This window comes from Chelmon rostratus, chromosome 12 (assembly GCF_017976325.1).
Source record: "Chelmon rostratus isolate fCheRos1 chromosome 12, fCheRos1.pri, whole genome shotgun sequence".
NCBI classification, from domain to species: Eukaryota; Metazoa; Chordata; class Actinopteri; order Chaetodontiformes; family Chaetodontidae; genus Chelmon; species Chelmon rostratus.
The window spans coordinates 5,754,425-5,772,456 of record NC_055669.1 but is presented as its reverse complement, the minus strand read 5'-3'; the positions used below and the strand labels follow the sequence as shown (position 1 = coordinate 5,772,456).

General features: G+C 42.2%; 1 protein-coding gene across 2 annotated transcripts in view; it reads right to left on the bottom strand.

Annotated features, from left to right (window-relative positions):
* Nucleotides 1–1,786, bottom strand: part of rnf220a (ring finger protein 220a) — a 162,440-nt gene extending 160,654 nt beyond the window's left edge. The window contains exon 1 of one of the 2 annotated variants that reach the window (XM_041948690.1): nt 1,638–1,786. The gene's annotated coding sequence lies outside the window, so the exon portion shown is untranslated. The remainder of the gene's footprint in view (nt 1–1,637) is intronic. The other variant, XM_041948689.1, reaches the window with a different exon arrangement.
* Between the last annotated feature and the right edge of the window lie 16,246 nt (nt 1,787–18,032).

Here is an 18,032-nt window from a genome sequence, read left to right as displayed (position 1 = left end):
GAGGGACAGCTCAAAATAATAGGAAGAAAACCAAACTGGTGGAAACTGCTAAAATTTCCAAAATTAAAAAAAAAAAGAAATAAAATAAAATAGAGTTAAATTAAAGGTAATTATCCTTTCTTTATGATGCGACACGGTAGATTGCTAATGAAAAGTGACTGTTGGATCCGGTAATACCGACGCAGCTGCAGCGGGACCTGACGCTTGGGGGAAGCCGATTTTGGCTCGCTGCGCCCGGCCATGAAGATGGAAGGCCCCCGGGACTTCCTCTGGCTGGGCGCTCTTATTTAGGGGGAGGATGTAAATTACAGTGGCTCCCCTAGTTAACAGGTGTTTCCCAAGTGTGTGTAGGCCTGTGTGTCTGCGTATGCGCGTGCGCGTGCACCCAGCGAGTCGCCCTCTTCTTGAATGCAAGCCGTCTGTTTCTCTTTGAGACACACTGAGAATAATTTGTTGCGCATTTAAGAGGACTTGCATTCACACGCTTACCGTGGGGAGTTTCCTATAAAACACTTTTCTCTCCTTTTCACTCCACTTCCTAGTTTGTTTCTTTTTTTCAAATGATGACTGGGTAATTGTTTTATTTTAATTGTTACAATCACATTTGGTTGAATAAAAAAACGTTTAAAAACAGAGACTAAAGCGCAAATTCGTTTTTGAAGATAAGTAATCAGATTATTATACTAAGGTTGTGGTCTACGGGTCCTTCATAAATTTCTCTCCATGTCAGCGTTTCATTAAAATGAGCCTCATCAGGTTTTATTGGACACCAACTACCGGGGACAATATGCGGCAGTTTACGCCACATGCACTGATCACTATGAGCGCTTTAATGCTCCAAAGCAACAGTAACTTCCACTGAAAACCAGCGACAGAAAGACTCAGTGAGGTGCAACTACTGCTGTCTTCATGTGAAGAACAAAAACTCAACTTTTATATAAATAGAGTCACTGCAGGCCTGCTGACTGACGCTCATTATTGAGGAGGATCTAGCGAGAAATGATAGGAAAAGATCTCTGGAGCTCTGCAGAAATAATACAGATCACAGTTTCCCTCGTACTTTTAATTCTTTTATTGGGATGTTTGAGAATAACTCAAGAGTCTAATCACTAGTTCTGAAAGCACATAACCAGCTACCTCAAAAGCAATCACAAAATCAATATTTAGAGTTGTAGAAAGTTGAGATATTGGTTGCAGTGGACGGCCGCGCGGTCCGCTTGTAGTCCTACACATTACTGTGTGCTGGTGTTAATGTATGCGTCACGGCATTGACACACGCACTATACTGAAACAAGTGTTTTCAAGAAGCCACTTTTTGTTTGTGCACACGCGCGCGTGCACACGCACTTAGACAGATACTAACTGGGGTAAATGTATACGCACTCGCGCGCACACGCGTAAAAGTCCGTGTCCAAACGGAGACGGACCGCGCCGTGACTTTTTTCGCTCTCTGGCTGCATTTAATTTTTTTTACGCGTGGAAACGCCACCGCGCACCGCGAAGCGCACAGTCCCCGAGAAAGTTTACAGAAACCACTCGAAACCCGCTTCCGACACAGAGAGGAGCGGCGGAACGAGAAACACAAAGTGTGTGCGCTTCAAACAACAACGACAAAAAGACAAGTCAGTGTTACTCACCTCGCCGTGGCAGAATCCGCTTCTTCTGCAGACGACTCCTCGGTTTCCGGCTTCTTTTTTTTATCCTCACAACAAACGAAAAACTTTTTCTGCGGAGTAGGAATATCAGCAGCGCCGGCCCTTCTGGTTCTTGCGCAGCGGCACCGGAGATAACGGGAGGCGCTTTCTGGAAGCAAAAGTAGTTAACACCTCCCTGTTAGATTACCAAAGCGCAGCCAGAGAGGAGGACGGAGAGAGCGAGGGGGGGGAGAGAGAGGCTGACTTTCCACGAGCACAGTGTAAAGTGGGTATCAATAGCGCAATCGCGCGTGCAGCCCCTCCGCGGAAACACCGAGAGGGACGATCAGTGAGAGCAAAGAGGAGTGAAGCCGGTGAGGGAGCGCAGGCTCGCAGAGACGGTGGCAGGCAGTGGTGGTGTTAGGGGATGGGGTGAGGGGGGGTGGTGGGGGTTTCACAGTGCTCAACAGCGACGTGTGTGAGGCTGGAGCTGGGTTGCGCGAGGCTGAGCGGGGAGTGTGGGGGTGGACGGGGAGGGAGGGGGGAGGGGAGGGGTGTCCAGCGCGCTCCGAGGCGCAGTGCTGCCGCGCAGCGCTCGGCTCGCTCAACGACTGACTGACAGACGCGCAGACAGACCACCTCTCTGCCTTTTCTTGGTTAAAATACACTTACATGTCATAATCAGTTCTCTTTAGTGATTTTAATGTGAGTTTTTTCAAACAGGTCACACACTGCTCCCAAACAAGCAGAGGACCGCGCTCCTCCTCGCCTCAAAACAATCTGGGTCTCTCAGTTTCCTCCTGTGACAGATCAGGTAACCGGACAGCGTAAATATCCCAGATTTGCGTCACTCTTTTGCAAGATATAATCAATAGTGACGATATTTCTGCCCTCACAAAGTCAATACCACCAAAATCTGGCTTTCTTCTTCTAGTTCCACAAAAATGAACACTCTTTACGAGAACATTCAAGAGTGAAAGACAGAAAAAAAAATGTGTTTTCAAATTTCTTGGAGTGTGTTTATCCGTGTGCGTGTGTGGACACTGTTTCTCAGCTGCCCCCCGCCCGAGCCCTGCGCCTCTCCCCTGTCTGCTGTTTCGTTCCCCTGGGTGATTTCCACTGCGCTTTGTGCGCAAAGTGAATGAATTATCCCCCTCCTCTCCCTCTCTCGCTCGCTCTCCCCTCTCTTTCACCCGCTGGAGAGACTGCTCGCCATAAAGCCAATGAAGTCCACCTCTTAACAAAAAGAGGTGGACTACCAGACACTCTTATAAAGTGCGCACTGCAGACTGAAGTTAGGGAGACAGAGGGAAGTTCACTCCACAGCCGCAGCTGTGTGGCAAAGTCCCGACATCCATCAAGAAACCTTCAAACACATGTACTAATAACGTATGTAGACTTTATGGGAAAAGGCCAGCACTTACTTACCAGTGAGCTATTTAAATGTGATAAATTCCCTAAACTCAGCCTCAGTCTCATTTCTTCAGAAATGATCCCTAACATCTATGAAATGATCAATAATGATTTGTTTTCCTCTACTTTCATTAAAATACATTTGGACTTCATTGGACTAAATTCATGACTGTGCATAACCTGTGCCAAAGCACCGACAGCTCCTTGTATACACTTACTCTTTCGACTGCAGTCATCTGACCATCACTGTAAGAAACAGTCACTTTCATCATTGGAAAATAACGAGCCACAGATAATTATTGTACAAAATAGACCAAAGTGGAGTTTTATCTCCAACTGTTTGGGAATATTGGAGTATTAAACCTGAAATATTTCCTTTTTTCTTGGGGGGAGAAGGTATAATACGTAATTTAGCCACTGGACAAAATAAAGTGTGTATGAGTGTGTTTTGAGAACAGAGTGTGTGTCAGACTGGGGGAGAATGAGAGACAGAGGAGCCTCTTGTCCCCTGTCTTCCTCTCCACTACACCCCCCTGCTGGTCACATGTGGAACTGCTAAATGCTCCTAAGAGCTTCAGACTAACTTTTTGCTTTTGTTGTAACTCACTTTGGGTCAGTAACTGTAAGCAACTGAGAGGTGCTGGAGGGCCACAATTTCATTTTCGTGATTTGGTAGTGAAAGGGCAACAAACTGATCTAAAATGAGTCATTACAATAAAAGCAAATATAGATTAAAAAAAAAAAAAAGAAAATTTCATATTAACAGAAAACAATGAAAACATGTGAGGTAAAAACTAATTGGAACACAGGGTTGAAAATGTCCAAAGACCACTTTTTATCACCGTTATACACAGTAAATCCAGGCTGATCTCACAAACAAGACCTGCAGCAGCCAGCGATACATGCTTTGAGGTTCAGAATGATAGCTCAGTTAGTATATTTAACACAAGCCTCCTGATTTACCCCAGCTCTGTGGATCTTAAGTGCCAACGAGGCTGATTCCGTCTAACTTGTCCTGTAAAATGATGTCTCTCATCCACAGTCAGTTCATCATACAAGATGTGTGATGTTTTTCTAAAGGAACTCACACTCTGATCTGGTTTCACGCTATAAAATACCAATGTTTTAGGTAACAAAAGCGTGGGAAAAGTGAAGAGGGTTTTGTGTGTGTGTGAGTGTGTGTGCGCTGGGTGGTCTCCATACACATGAGGAGCAGTAGCAGTGCCATTAGTGGTGTGTTGTCTTGCTAATAGGCTCAGTTTGGAGTCAATGGGCTGACTGAGGAAGAGGACCATCCATGTATTAGATCCCTCTCCATTCAAAGTCTAATGCCACCCTACAGTCCAACCCTCTGATGTTTTTAAATGCTGCCTCTGTGTGTCTTGACTAGGAAGCACTTTGATAGCACCTGTTTGACTGCTGAGGCATCTGTGCTGCTACTTTCCCCCACTCTAGAGCTAAGGCCTTCCCCCTGCAGACCTCAGAGGTGGAAGGGATACTATGAACGTGAATTTTTTTTATTTCCACAGGACCAACTCTTTCCTGAATCTGTGTCTTAGGATACGCCATGAACAGTTTTCATTGGAACTACTTTGTACTGACAGCATATTCAGTGGATTAGTTAGAAAAATTACTCCAGTCCAGTGTGGACCCTCATTTATTTGAATGACATCAGTCCAGCAACACAGTGGGAGTGCAAACACAGCAAGAAAGGCAAAAAAGATCCTACATCACATGATCCAGCAAGGCGCTGTGTTGACCATTTTCTACTGATGAAAGCTAAGACGAGTTGCCCCCATAAAAATTTTCCAGAGCTGTAAAACCTTGTACTCAGTATTAAAAATGGCTCTGCAGAGTCTGGGTGCTTGACAAGCCTTCAAACTTCTATTCCTAAATTGGACGTCCTTGATTGTATTTTGTGTCTCACGGGTACCTGAATCATCATGCCTCCAACAACAATTCAAATTACAAGAGTTTAAAGAGTTGATTGAAATGATATGTTTGGTGAGGAGTACCATATCTTTCATTTGCTCACAAATGCTCCGACAAGGTTGGATGGATAACAGTAGAACAATGGCAGGCACTCATACCCAATAAGCAACCCTGGTGCGTTGCACTGGACAGACTCATTTGCATAAAGTTGAGAACGAGTTGTGATTATGCAAATTCAGATACAGCGACTGGTCCGTCAGCTCGCCATACCTGGTCCATCATGGCCGTGATACCGGCTGGATCTGCTGCTCTGCCTAGAAAATGAACAGGACCTGTCGACTTGACATCTGTCAACGGATCCAATGTGTCTGTATCTTAACAGATCCATGAGTTTGAAGAAGGCAAAATAAAACAATGCACAGAGGATTATATTATGAGGATGGACTTAACTGAACTCACAGTACAGTAAGTTACCACAGCTGGAATCATCTTATCTTTCATTGTGACAATCACAAGATAAGTTCTAAAGTAATCTATCATGAATGTGTGTGAAAGTATTTGTTTGGCCAATGCAGCACCCTGTTTGTGTTTGCATTCTGGCAAAAGTTGAATCAAGCCACACGAACACTCCGAGTAACTGCATGTTCCCATACGCAAGAAATGGCTGAAAAGCATCTTCTCCCACATCCACAATTCCCCTCGCTGATGACATGACATGAGTGCACAGCATTGTGTGCTGGCAGAACCAGGTTAACACCGGGGCTCGTTCTGTTTTTCAGCAAGTTTCTTTGCGTCTATCAGAACTGAGTCATGTCCTTGTTATGGGAGCCCTGACATCTCCTCTGAAATGACAGAGTGATAATGAAAAGCCAAGCTGACAGCAGAGGGCCGGGGCTGCCCTCTTACAGCCTGCTTTCACCTATGCTTGGCCGGGTTTATCCTTAAATTGAATTCCAGGGCTTCAAAACTCTGAACTGGGAGGGCTGGACTGGGGCGAGAGGGTGTGCAAAGCTGTGGGTTTCTGTTTATGTTGCTGTGGGCTTGGCTATTCTCTTCAAATTGCAAAACATTGCAATCAGGATGGGGAAAAGGTGCTATAGTGAAGGCATTTTCTGTTTTCTGAGCTGGCTGGTGGTTGTACAGATAAAGATAAAGGCTCCTTTGCAGGAAACCCATGTCTATTTTATGGCTTGAACCTGTAATCCTTTGATATTTTAAGGCAGCTCAAACTTGACCCTCTCTACCACCCAGTGACTAAAGTAATACCCTGTTAGGTCCTTTACACCATGTGGGACTTAATTCCTTAAACAAACCATGTTTGAGTGTGATTTACAGCTTATCTGGACAGGCGACGGTCATTTCTATCTTTCCTTTAATAATTTACGATTGGTGGAATTTATAGCACCGGCTCCCCAGCCGTGCATGCCGCCAAATCCATATGTCTGTAATATAATGAGATTTTAGCGCAGCAAGATTATAAATTATGGTGTGATTTGTTCTCTCGCTGTTTTGTCACGGCATATCCTTTGAGTGTGTGTGTGTGTGTGTGTGTGTGTGTAGCTTGGGGACATGGCTGGCATTTGGCTGCCACGACGCTCTAATTGCTGACGTACACACAGATAGATGGGACCTGATGGTTGGTGTCGCCACTGGAGGGTGGGAGGAGAGAGGAGAAAGAGGAGAGGTGAGGGACGAAAGGGGAGGATGAGGAGAAAGAAGAAGAATAGCTGGCTGGAGGAGATGAGGAGGGGAGGATGGGGAGGAGAAAAGGGAAGCAGAGGATGGATGGATGGATGGATAGACAGAGAGACGAGTGAGGAGGAGAGATAGTGTCTTGTGGCGGGAGAGGCAGCTGCCAGCAGCTACAGGGCCAAGCGGTTAACCACACTGAGGGAGCCACATTTAGAGAAAGGAAAGCAGAGAGAGGAGGGACAGAGACTCAGCCACATTCATCTCGCTCTCAGATCCGTTGCTCCAGGGAGCTGTTGGAAAATGAAGAATTACATGGCCCTGATCAGATTACATTATAGTACAAGTGATTACATGCATTTGACTCTTGTACAAAAGAACAAAAAATGAAGGAAGGGAAACATACATGATCTGATTAATTATGTAATTATGTGGTATTTGTTCTGGCTATGATACATGGGCAACATTCAGAGGGAAGGAAGATGGGTAATTTCATCTTTGTTTCACTGCTTGCCGCTGAAACCTGCCTTAATATAAATGTTGATTTTGCGCCAGTTGTCATTTACGGACCTGACTGCCACTAACATTCTCTGCCGTTACATTCGGTTTACATGGAGAAAGGAGGGGGAAAAGAGACCTGATGAAAAATCATATGAGAAATGTGTAGAAAACAGAAACAAGGCTGTAATCCTGCTTAGTTCCTAAAGTGTACATTGTTCGGTTGGCATTCACACTAAAATGGATCACTTTAAAATTATGGTGAGAAAAAAAAACATTTAAAAACCTTTATTATGATTGATATGTCCCAGTTATAAGTTAATAACTCGATCCTCAGCAGATTGCATGTATTATTAGCATTTTTATGTACAGTGAAGATGAGCCAAATCAAGATCTCATCAGAAAAATGAGCGCTGGCAGTTTGTTCAAATGCCTAAAACCAGGGGTCCCCAACCTTTTCAGCACCACAGACCATTTTTATATAAACAATGTTCTTGCCAACCAGCGTTATCCAGCTCTAATGCCAGACAGGAACGTCGATATTGGACGATTCTTTAAAGCCCAGCATTAAGTTCAATGCCAACACGTCTTTTTACAACCACACTACCATTTTTTAAATTCTTACTTTTTACAATAGAGTACCTGCACATGACAACTACAGCACTGTTAAGGTCAGGCAGCTTAGTTTCCTGGATAAGATTGGGGAAAGATTGTGATTATGGTTAATTAAAACACAAACATTAATTGTATGTCTGAGAGAGGATGCAGGAAGTTCTAAGTGCTACACTCCCATCCAGCACCTTGACCTCCACACTCTGACTTTTTGCCTCGCTGCATTGAGGCCACGCTACTTTCTGCATTGGATGTTTGCATTGGTTGTAAATCATGAAATGTGGAATAGTCCAACATGGACTTCATTCCTAGGCTACTGGGCTGAGGGTGTCAGAGTATTATTACACCCACATGCCATTTATCCAGCCTTCCTCCTCCAAAGGAGATCTTCATCGCTCTACACATCTCAAAAACCCATGGCTACGTCATCAGGATGTCTTTTTAGAAGACTGTAGAGGTGGGTGGATCGAAGGGTAAAGGACTGCTAGTGCTAATACTCAAGTCAATAGGATCATTTAATAAATGAATTTGTCTCATGGTTGATCATGTTTCAGCCACAAGAAATGAACATTAACCATTTGGTTTTCATTGTCAAAATTAGTATTGTGTTTAAACACTCAGTTGATTAAGTACTAAACAGAGGAAAGGAAAAGGAAACACTTTCAGTTCAACCTATTTTGTTGTTCAAGTATAAGGATTTATTGGCCAAATGGAAAATGTAGGAATTTCTGACCGTTCTGTTCGATCTCTATTTTTCTGCACAATTAGAAATTCCTGGCATTTGGGGGATTGCTTCTATAAATGTAAGTATTTGGAAGAAAGTACATGTCCATTGTTGCTTTACAAATAACACATCTACATCCACGGAGACAACAAAAACAAGAATATCAAAAACTCTGAAAATAATACTGGTGCAAATATATGGGTTGAAATATTGTGTTGGCTTCAAGGCCGGGTACGATCAGAGTGTGTTTCCTCCCTCGTCGCCCCGGTCGCTCCGTCATCTTCAAACATCCACGGGGAGTGACTTGTTATTTGCTCTGAGCTGTCTGCATGGTTTGGCTTTTTGATTAGAGAGAGACAGAAAGAAAGAGAGAGGGAGACAGAGGGAGGGAGCAGAGATAGTGAAGAGAGAGACAGTCTTCAGGCACATGTCAAGCAATGTCAGAGATAATCACACATCGCCTTAAAATAGCTTTGAAAATGACAGTGTTGGGGGGGGGGGCTGAGGAGGGTGATGTTGGGGTTTGGGAGGGCGTGAGGGATGCATCAGAGCACATGTTCTGTAATTAAAGACCAGATAAAGTTAATTTCTGACAACTCCCCGGGGGAACATTTATCAAGGCCAACATATAAAAAATGTCTTATCTATATAAAAAAAAAAAAAAAAAAAAAGAGCAGAGCTGGGGGGTGTGAGTGGGGGTGGGGGGTTACACGGGTATCTAACACACATCTGCTTTGTTCTCTGAAACAGAGATAAATATAAGGGGGGTAACTATAGTGACAGATCGAGAAAGAGCAATTTCCTCAGTCAGTCAGGTGAAGATGGTGAAGTGGCCTCCTTCTCTCATCATCTACCCAGTAAAACCAGCCTATTTCATAGTCCACGTCATCTCCATATTACCACTTCCACTGACACTGTCCCTGCCGCTGTTGGGGTGATTCTGACCATTACAAATGCAGCAATTTCTTTCTACATTGAAATCATTGTCTGGTTATTTGCTTCCAAATTTGCCACAGCCACAAAATCTAAATTTGGGTTCGTGTACAGTAGCTTAGGTGGGTCAAACAAGTGGCAATTAAACATTAAATGTGATGGCAGTTCAATCTAGACGGCAGCATACTTGTCTTTACGTCTTAATACCACCTTAATGTAAGACTGTTTTTCAAAATTGCTGACAAGGTGAGGTGCTAAGTTTTGGTTGAAAATGAAGTATTGACTGTATTTTAACACAGAAGTTGAAGGTTTTCCTATTGATTTCAATACAGTTCTGGTGCACATCACAGAACAACACGTGAAAAATTTCTGCATTAGCTTCAACATTAGACAGTGGTGGACGACAGTTGGTCCCAGGTATTACCAGTACACATTAGGAGAAAAGTCATCTATGAAAAGAACAAAAATATGAATTATCACAAATAAGGCAGGTGATATTACACGAGCTTCGATGCATTCACAACACTCATCCTAATGTTTTTGGAGACAACAAAAATGAGTGAAACATTAGTATTGTATGTTTCTGCAAACAGCGGATATGTTACATTTGTACGTTTCCACAACATGTACCAAAGTGGGTATTTCAGATTACTGGTATGTGGATATGAGATGAGTTTCCCAACCCTAACCAGCTGTTTTTTGTGCCTAAGCCTAACCAGACCTTAACCAAAGCCTGGTCAGAACAGAAAACTGAAAACTGACACATAAACAAACGCAAAGTTTGAACATAAAGAACCATTACGTGTCAACATATCCATGGTTTGCAGAAACATGCCACGCCAGCATTTATTCTGGGGATTGGGTTGCTCCTGGTGAGGCTCTTGCTGTTCACTCTTGTGATAAAACTATTGATAAGGAGAAAAAAGGGAACCTAAAGTCTGCAAACATTATCTAACAGCAGGCACCATGAGCGACTGGTCACATCAGACCAACGTTTCATTTGTTATTACATCCTTCAAAAGTGAGATAGTCTCACGTTAAATGTGTCTAAAACATTGCTTTTCCTTAACATGTGCAGTGGCTGCTTGGAAATATTTTATTTTTTGGAAGAATTATGACTGTATTTGAGAGCTGAAACATTCTCCACAGTGTCAGCTGTCAATTTTCCTCTAAATACAGTATGACAGAACAAACAAGCAGCCCAGTATTCTGTACCTCTCGAGACCATTTTTATTTTTTTGTTGGAATGATTTGCCCATCTACTCTATAGCCAGGAGAAGCTGGTAGTTAAGCTAAAAATAATGTTTATTCCTGCAGACGTTTAATGGTCCGTCAAATGGGATAACAAGGACGGCTGATTTGTGGGCCTTTCTCTGCAATTACCCAGCCTTCCCACTTCCTCCCTGTTTAAATTAAACAAGCCATTGATTTTATGCTGAATATTATTGTGCCATATTCCTCAAGAGCGCTTTTGATAGAGATATGGAGTGATTGGACTCAGACACACTCAAAGAACGGCAGATATATAAAACTGAAGAGGCTAGCAGATGGGAGAGGAGGTCAGTGGTTTTTGTTTGTTTGTTTTTCAACATTGTCATGAAAATGTATATTTTGTAAGATGGTTTACATTAATGCTCCCTCTAGAACGATTGGTGTGCCTACAGATCCTGAAATGCAAAAAACAGACCTTGAACTTGAACACACACACACACACACACACACACACTGATATGAAGACAAAAACACAAAAGTGCAGATGAAATGTTTTGTCATACAAACTCAGAAATTCTGTTGACTCTTTCCTCTCATTGCAAAAACTCTGTCATTTCAATGTAAACAAAAACATACAACAGTAACTAATTTCCACAGCTCTGTGCTGCTGCTCTGAGCCACAGAGTGACGTTTATTTGGAATAACTTGACTGCGAATGAGTTTTCAGTCTGGTTCAGAGTTTACACTGCTTTGTTAATCTGACAATCTGAGAGGAAACTACACACTGTGTTGAGCAAAATGAAGAAAAGCACCTCTTTGGCTCTTTCATGTATTTATGGATAACAAAGGAGTTCTCTGATACAGACATATTATACAGACAGAGCTAGCTGGCAGGAGGAATTCACTTTTGGTTTTGGTCTCTCTTTCAGGGGAATTATTGATTACTGCCAAGGAGGGAAACTTAAAGTGCACCTCCACTCACTGCCTGTTTAGTCTGAAAAGCTAGCATATTAGCTTAGGTGGAAAATATACTATGATCATATCACTGAAACTGACAAGCAGATATTAAAGAAGAGGAAGAAGTTTAAATTCACATACATCACATAAAGTAGATAGTTAAAGCAAACTTTTAGGTAATGGACATCGTAGATTCAGAGAATATGAATTGATCTGACAGCCTAACATATCACACTGCAGGGAATCAAAACACCACCCTCACTGCTGAGCAGTGAGGTCAGCCATCCTGCTCGGATCTGAAGCAGACAACAGGATTATTTTGCACTCAGCATAGAGATTTTACTATATTTCAGCTGCTGTTGGTATATTTTATTGTTTATTATTTAGTATATTTTTATTGTCTTAGTATATTTTCATTTCTGGTATATTTTTATAGCATTTACACATATTTTTACTGCATGTCAGTTTATTTTATTCTAGTATCTTCATTTTATTTTATGAGCTTTCTTATCTTTCCTATTATCTTGTTTCTAACACGGGGTTGCAATGCAAATTTCATTGACATGCCATGCTCAATGACAATAAAGGCAATCTTGAACCTTGAATCTTATTCTGCTACCACATCTTCCAATGACTACCTGTGCGATTATGAAAACTAGGAATATGGTTTATGTTTTGTATCTGTGAAAATGCAATATTATGCTTCTATAAGATTAGAGCATAGAAATGTCACCCTCTGGCTGACTCTTCCACTTCAATCCCCAGACGTCTTGGCTTGTCGACACCACACACAGCATGCTCAGTCTTACTGACCGTCTTACGATCTCTTAGGCAGAGAGGTCTCTCAGCATGTGTTTGCAGAAGCTCTGTTCTCGCGTGTAACGACTTCCCATTGCATCAGGTGAGGGACCAGATGTGGAACAATAACAAAGACAGTCAGGCCAAAAGGGATAAAAAGGACGAGGCAGGCAAATTAATAAAATCTACAGCGTCCACATTCAGACTACAGACATACAGACACACTTCGTGGTTGAAGCTAAAAATAACACAACTCTTGGCCTGCTCAGTACAGCCAGTACATTCTGATTTCTCTTCCACTGTGTTAGTCATGCTTCTGCAGGCGATTGCATTTCATTGTTGTGCTTGAAGGAAAAATGAGATCACCTTTGACAGGTTCATCACGGAGGCCTTCTACAGGCATTTTGCCTGACTTGGCAGCCTGACAGTCAGTGACTCTATTAGCCATGTGTTTTCATCCTAAACACAGGACTGTGTTCCCAGGGTGTTCTAAGCACATGCACCCGAGCAAACGGCGCCGTCACTAAGGAGTGAAGATTACACAGAGAAGTCAAGTGACAAATTCAAGTGGCCAGAAGAAATATCAATTCATTTAGGACCAGTGAGCAGCGAGCCAGCTGTCAGAGAGAGAGGGAGAGAGAGATCAGAAGGGCTTACCCCTGATATGACAGATGCATTAGAGACGAGAGCAAGACAGTTAATTTTGTGCGTCTGAGTGTGGGTGCGTGCGTGTGTTTATTCTGCAGCATCTCCAGTGTGTTTGTCCAACCAGTCAAGTGGTTAGGCTTGTCCATTGTGTTCAAGAATAACAAAGAAAGACAAATGTGAGCATGGTGAGCGATGTTGCATGATGTGTGTGCTGACCATGAAACAATGCACACACACTTTTAGTTGTAGATGCAGTGGAGTATGGTCACACAGTGTCTCCCAACATGTATAGCCTGCTACAGACACGATCACACCCACTAAAGAAGAAATGTTTCCTGCACTAAATGACACAAATTAAAGTCACAATTGATGTTTGTAAGTCTGTAGTCACCTAAATATTTCAGCATATCAGCTCCAACCAATATACTAGCATGCTATCAACTGGCCCTGCTCTGTGGTACCTTTGGTCAGTGTTTTGGAGATGAACCTAAACACGAAGATCTTGATCTTGGGGTTTGCAGCCGCAGAGAGGACTGAACAAAAACGTGTTGCAGACGTGATATCACAGAGACATGGGGGTTGTGGGTGTTCTGAGACCTGGAAGGCTGCACCTTTGTCCTGATAGGAGCCTGTTAATGTGGTTTGGGTGTCTGATCAGCATGCCTCATGGAAGCTTACCTGTGTGTCCAGCTGAAGAGATCAGAAGTCCCATCTGGCATCTGCCCAGACAGGGCTCCCAGCACGGCCCAGACCTGGAGACCAGTTGAAAACCAAGGCTGAAGTGAACATTAGCTGGCTGATAAATGTTTTTTTATTATTATTTTTTATTTATTTATTAGATATGGTGTTGCATTGAGTCACATTGTTGCAGAATAGTCTTTATTTGTCCTGTTGCTCCATTGACATGTATTGTATGTATGTAAGTTAATCCATAGTTTATTGATCTTCACCCATGTTTATAGCATTCATCTTGAATAAGAATCAAGCCATAGTCTAATTCATGTTTTATAGTTAACATATTGTCATTGTAGTAAAACACGTTTGTCCATAATGGCTGGGTGATTGAACTAATAGTAAAATCAGAGCACCACTGCCTATAATGGGAATGGTGCTGCTTATGGCTAAATCAATATTCATGTATATATTAGGCCAATATTTTGCGAGAGGCAATCACCGCTGTAGTGAAATGGTGTCATTGTTTGTGAAACAAAATGACTTGGAAGTGTGGAACACTTTGATGAGGCCTTTTCAAGGTGATCTCAGGACATTTTTATGTGTCACTTCTTCCCTCCTCTCCTTCCATCTCGCTCTCTCTCTCGCTTCTTTCATGAAAGAAAAGAAGTGTACAGATGTTGAAGTGTGCTGACATGTCCTTGCGGAGGGATTTCAACCATGATGCTAATAACAATAATTAGCTCCTAAGTGTTTGTGGAGGGGGAGGTAGAGACATGAATATTCTCTCATTGTGCTTGTGTGTGTGTGAGTGAGTGTTCCAGGACAAATGGCTTCCCTGTGTCTTTTTAAAAGGACAAATTAACCATAATTGCTTGTTTCAGAGGTCTGGGGATGAAGGCAGCTTTTTGCTACTTCATTATGCTCGCTTTAACTCTGCAAGATCACACACACATATACACACACACGCAGTTAGACCATTGAATCTATTAACAACATAATATTGTGACTATTTATGAGCAACACAGCAATTAAACTGAATCAGAGTACATTTACTTAATAATGAAAATTGCTGACTTACCAAGGATAGCAACTAAAATGGCACTCAATGCAACTGTTTATGAGTAAAACTCCTATTAAAGTGATTAGAGGTTAAAATGTTGAGCTGGCACAAGCAAAGAATCCCACTGTTTAATTGAAATACGCTGACATTCATACATTTCATCTTTTACTTGGAGTGAACACATAGGAACTAAATCCATACGCCACTTAAAGCAATCAAGGGGAGGAAATTTTCTGATGTGCAAAGACAGACTCTGCCATCAGCTTTGATTAGTGTTACAGTCCATCTTTCTTGGCTGTTAGATATTTGAGAAATTATTATTAATAACAAAATAATTTCCACAGATTAACCCCATTCTGGCTTTATTCCTGATCCCCTGGCCTTTAGGAAATTGATCTGGGGAAAGATTGATGGCTCTCCTGCTGTTTTAAAACGTTTGTCCTTGCTGGTCTGATTTTTTCTATTCGTCTTCTATTGGAGCAGAGTTACGTTTCAGACGTCTGTTAAATGAAGCAGATGTATCTCTGAATGTGACATTGAAACAAACTCAAAGTACATTTGAGATTTTTCGTTTTTTTGCACTTAACTCAAACATTTGATGAAGTGTGTTTCATGCATTTTGATGGGTTGCTATGGGTTATTAGCATTAAAGGAAGCGAGGTATGATGCCAAAGATATTTGAGAGCTTTTCTAACTTTTTGTCTCTGCGAAATTCATTCTTTGGTCATATGTACACTCATCATCTGTCCCGAAACAAATTGGTCAGGGTTCTCCACCTAACATTTACATCCTGAATTTGACCTCTGACCTCCTCTTTTATGAGTAAAACCAAGAAATCCTTCAGATCTGGATCATGCATTTATCTCCTCTCTTTAAAAATTACTTTTTTTTAGATTTTCCATTTATTGGATAGTGACAGTTGCCATACAAAAATGACATGTCAGTGGGAGGTGAGGGGGCTAGCATTCAGCAAAGGTTCCTGGGTGGAGTTGACCCAGAGGTGTTGCAGTCTTCCGGTATGAATCTTAGCCACGATCCCACAAGGACGACCTATCAAGATAAGTCTAGAAGAGTCAACAGAAACCAGCCCATATTTGTTTTGGTTTGACACAATAATTTTCACATTTCATTTCTATTTTTATTCATTTTATTTTGTCCCCCGAGCATGTGCACAGGGTTGCACCTTAAAACAACTCCACAACACAACACAATAGGGTCGCCATGGTAATTAATAAGGATAATTAATATTCCTAAAACTCAGTCTGTCACACAATTAAAAAGTTATTTTTTGTACGTGACATCATCTCACTTCTCCCTCTGAGGTCTTCTCCCTTCAGCCTACATTTTTAGATTAGCAGGTCATTGTTGAGTGTCCCTGGTTGCACAGCCAGCAGAAAGCCGATGCTGCCATCATGATAAGTGTGCTGAGCTAAAGGATGACGAGAACGTTGGACAGAAGCAGCAGTTGCCCTCATTATCCATTGTGGAAGAAACCTGATTTTAGAGGCATGAAAGGATGTCATTGCAAGTGTAAGAGTTGATAGAAATGGAAAAAGATGTGTAGTGTCAAGGCATAATATCACATTGGCAATATATATTGAGTAACATCCAAATTGTGATGTCTAATGCCTTTTTAACATGTTGGATGTACCATTAAATAATGAAAAAAATGCACGAGCAAATTAAACACATAAAGACTACAGGTAGGAACAACAAAATTTCTGTCTGTTCTTTCTAATCTTTTGTGAATTTAGCATAAGCAAGGAACCCATTCCACTCTGGCCCTCTGGGATATGTAGTTCCAGTAAGAACTTCACATGTAGGGTCTACCCCATGCTCTGTGGGGTATCTAAGTCCTTAAAGAGCCTCATCTTCAAGGTCCTTGGGGTCAGCCAGAACCTTTGAAAAACATCAGCCCAGATGCCCCATGGGATATGGAGTTCCTGATGGGTTCCTACCTTGTAGCTAAAGAATTGTAAATGTTGACCGATAGGTTATCAGTTAGTCACCTCAGTGACACTACGGAGGATTTCCATTTCCTTTAAGAGCCTGAATGAGCTCTGCACAAACATGAGCAGATGGATGGATGAATGGGGAGAGAGTGAGTCACACGGAGAAAGAGAAAGAGCATCCTTATTTATTGTTCATGCATTTTTAAACAGCAGACCACTGGGGTCAAATGAGTAAACAGGATTTAACCTGAGGGCGAGAAGCGAGGAGGAAGTAGAGCAGGAGAGATGGACAAATTGGATGTGTCAGTGTGGATGGAGAGAGAGAGAGAACGCAAGAGGTGTTGCTGTTTGTGAGAAAAGCATCAACGCTAACCAGTCTTTGATATTTAGGGATCTACAGCAGCACTTCTTATAGCTGCAGTCTGCAGGAGAAACAGATTCCAGAAAAAAAAAACATTGTTACAGAGAAAAACAGTGAAAAATATGGCTCCTGTGTCCCATGTGAACACTCTCAACTACTGCTTTGTTTTTTTGTTCCAACCTTGCCATTACCCCATTTGCTTCTCTCCTTTTCCTCCTTCTCTCCGGGGTCAAACTCAGCCCTGCAGGTGTCTTGACCTCTGACCTTTGACCTTCACACACGTGCACAAAAATGCACACCTGCACACACAGCCTCAAGCATACGACTGACTGATGTCGCTGAGATTAGCTACACATCTCTGCAGGGAGCACAGCAGCCAGTGTTGAGTGTGTATGAGACACAGAGAGGGAGTGTGTGTGGGGGAGAGAGAAGGTCTGCATTGATTCGACAAACAGAGGAAGACAAGAAGACTATGGTGACCTTTGGCCTTCTGTGTGTGTGTGTATGGGCATGACAATGACTGAGTGATGTCCTGTGTGTGTGATTCTTTCCCTTTGTTGTGCAATATCATGCCACTGTGTGCGTGCTGTGAATCAGGAGTCCATTTCATAAAAACTATCAATGAACACTGTTTAAAAAGCATATAAATTCACAAAGAATTACTTCATAAAACACACACACACACTAGTGAAATGATGTTTCACACGACTCTCCTCCCAGTCCTTTCTGTTTGCGTTGAAGTGTGAACATTGAACCTCGTTTCCAACTGAAAGTCAAACTTGAAAAAAAAAAGCCCAACATTTTAAGCATGACCACAATCATGCCCTATCCTTAACCACATGGTTATTATTGTAGCTACGGGGACAAATCTTAACAAAGTAGTCATTTCAACCCAAACCACAATGTTTTCGTAGCCGTAATAAGTATTTATTTT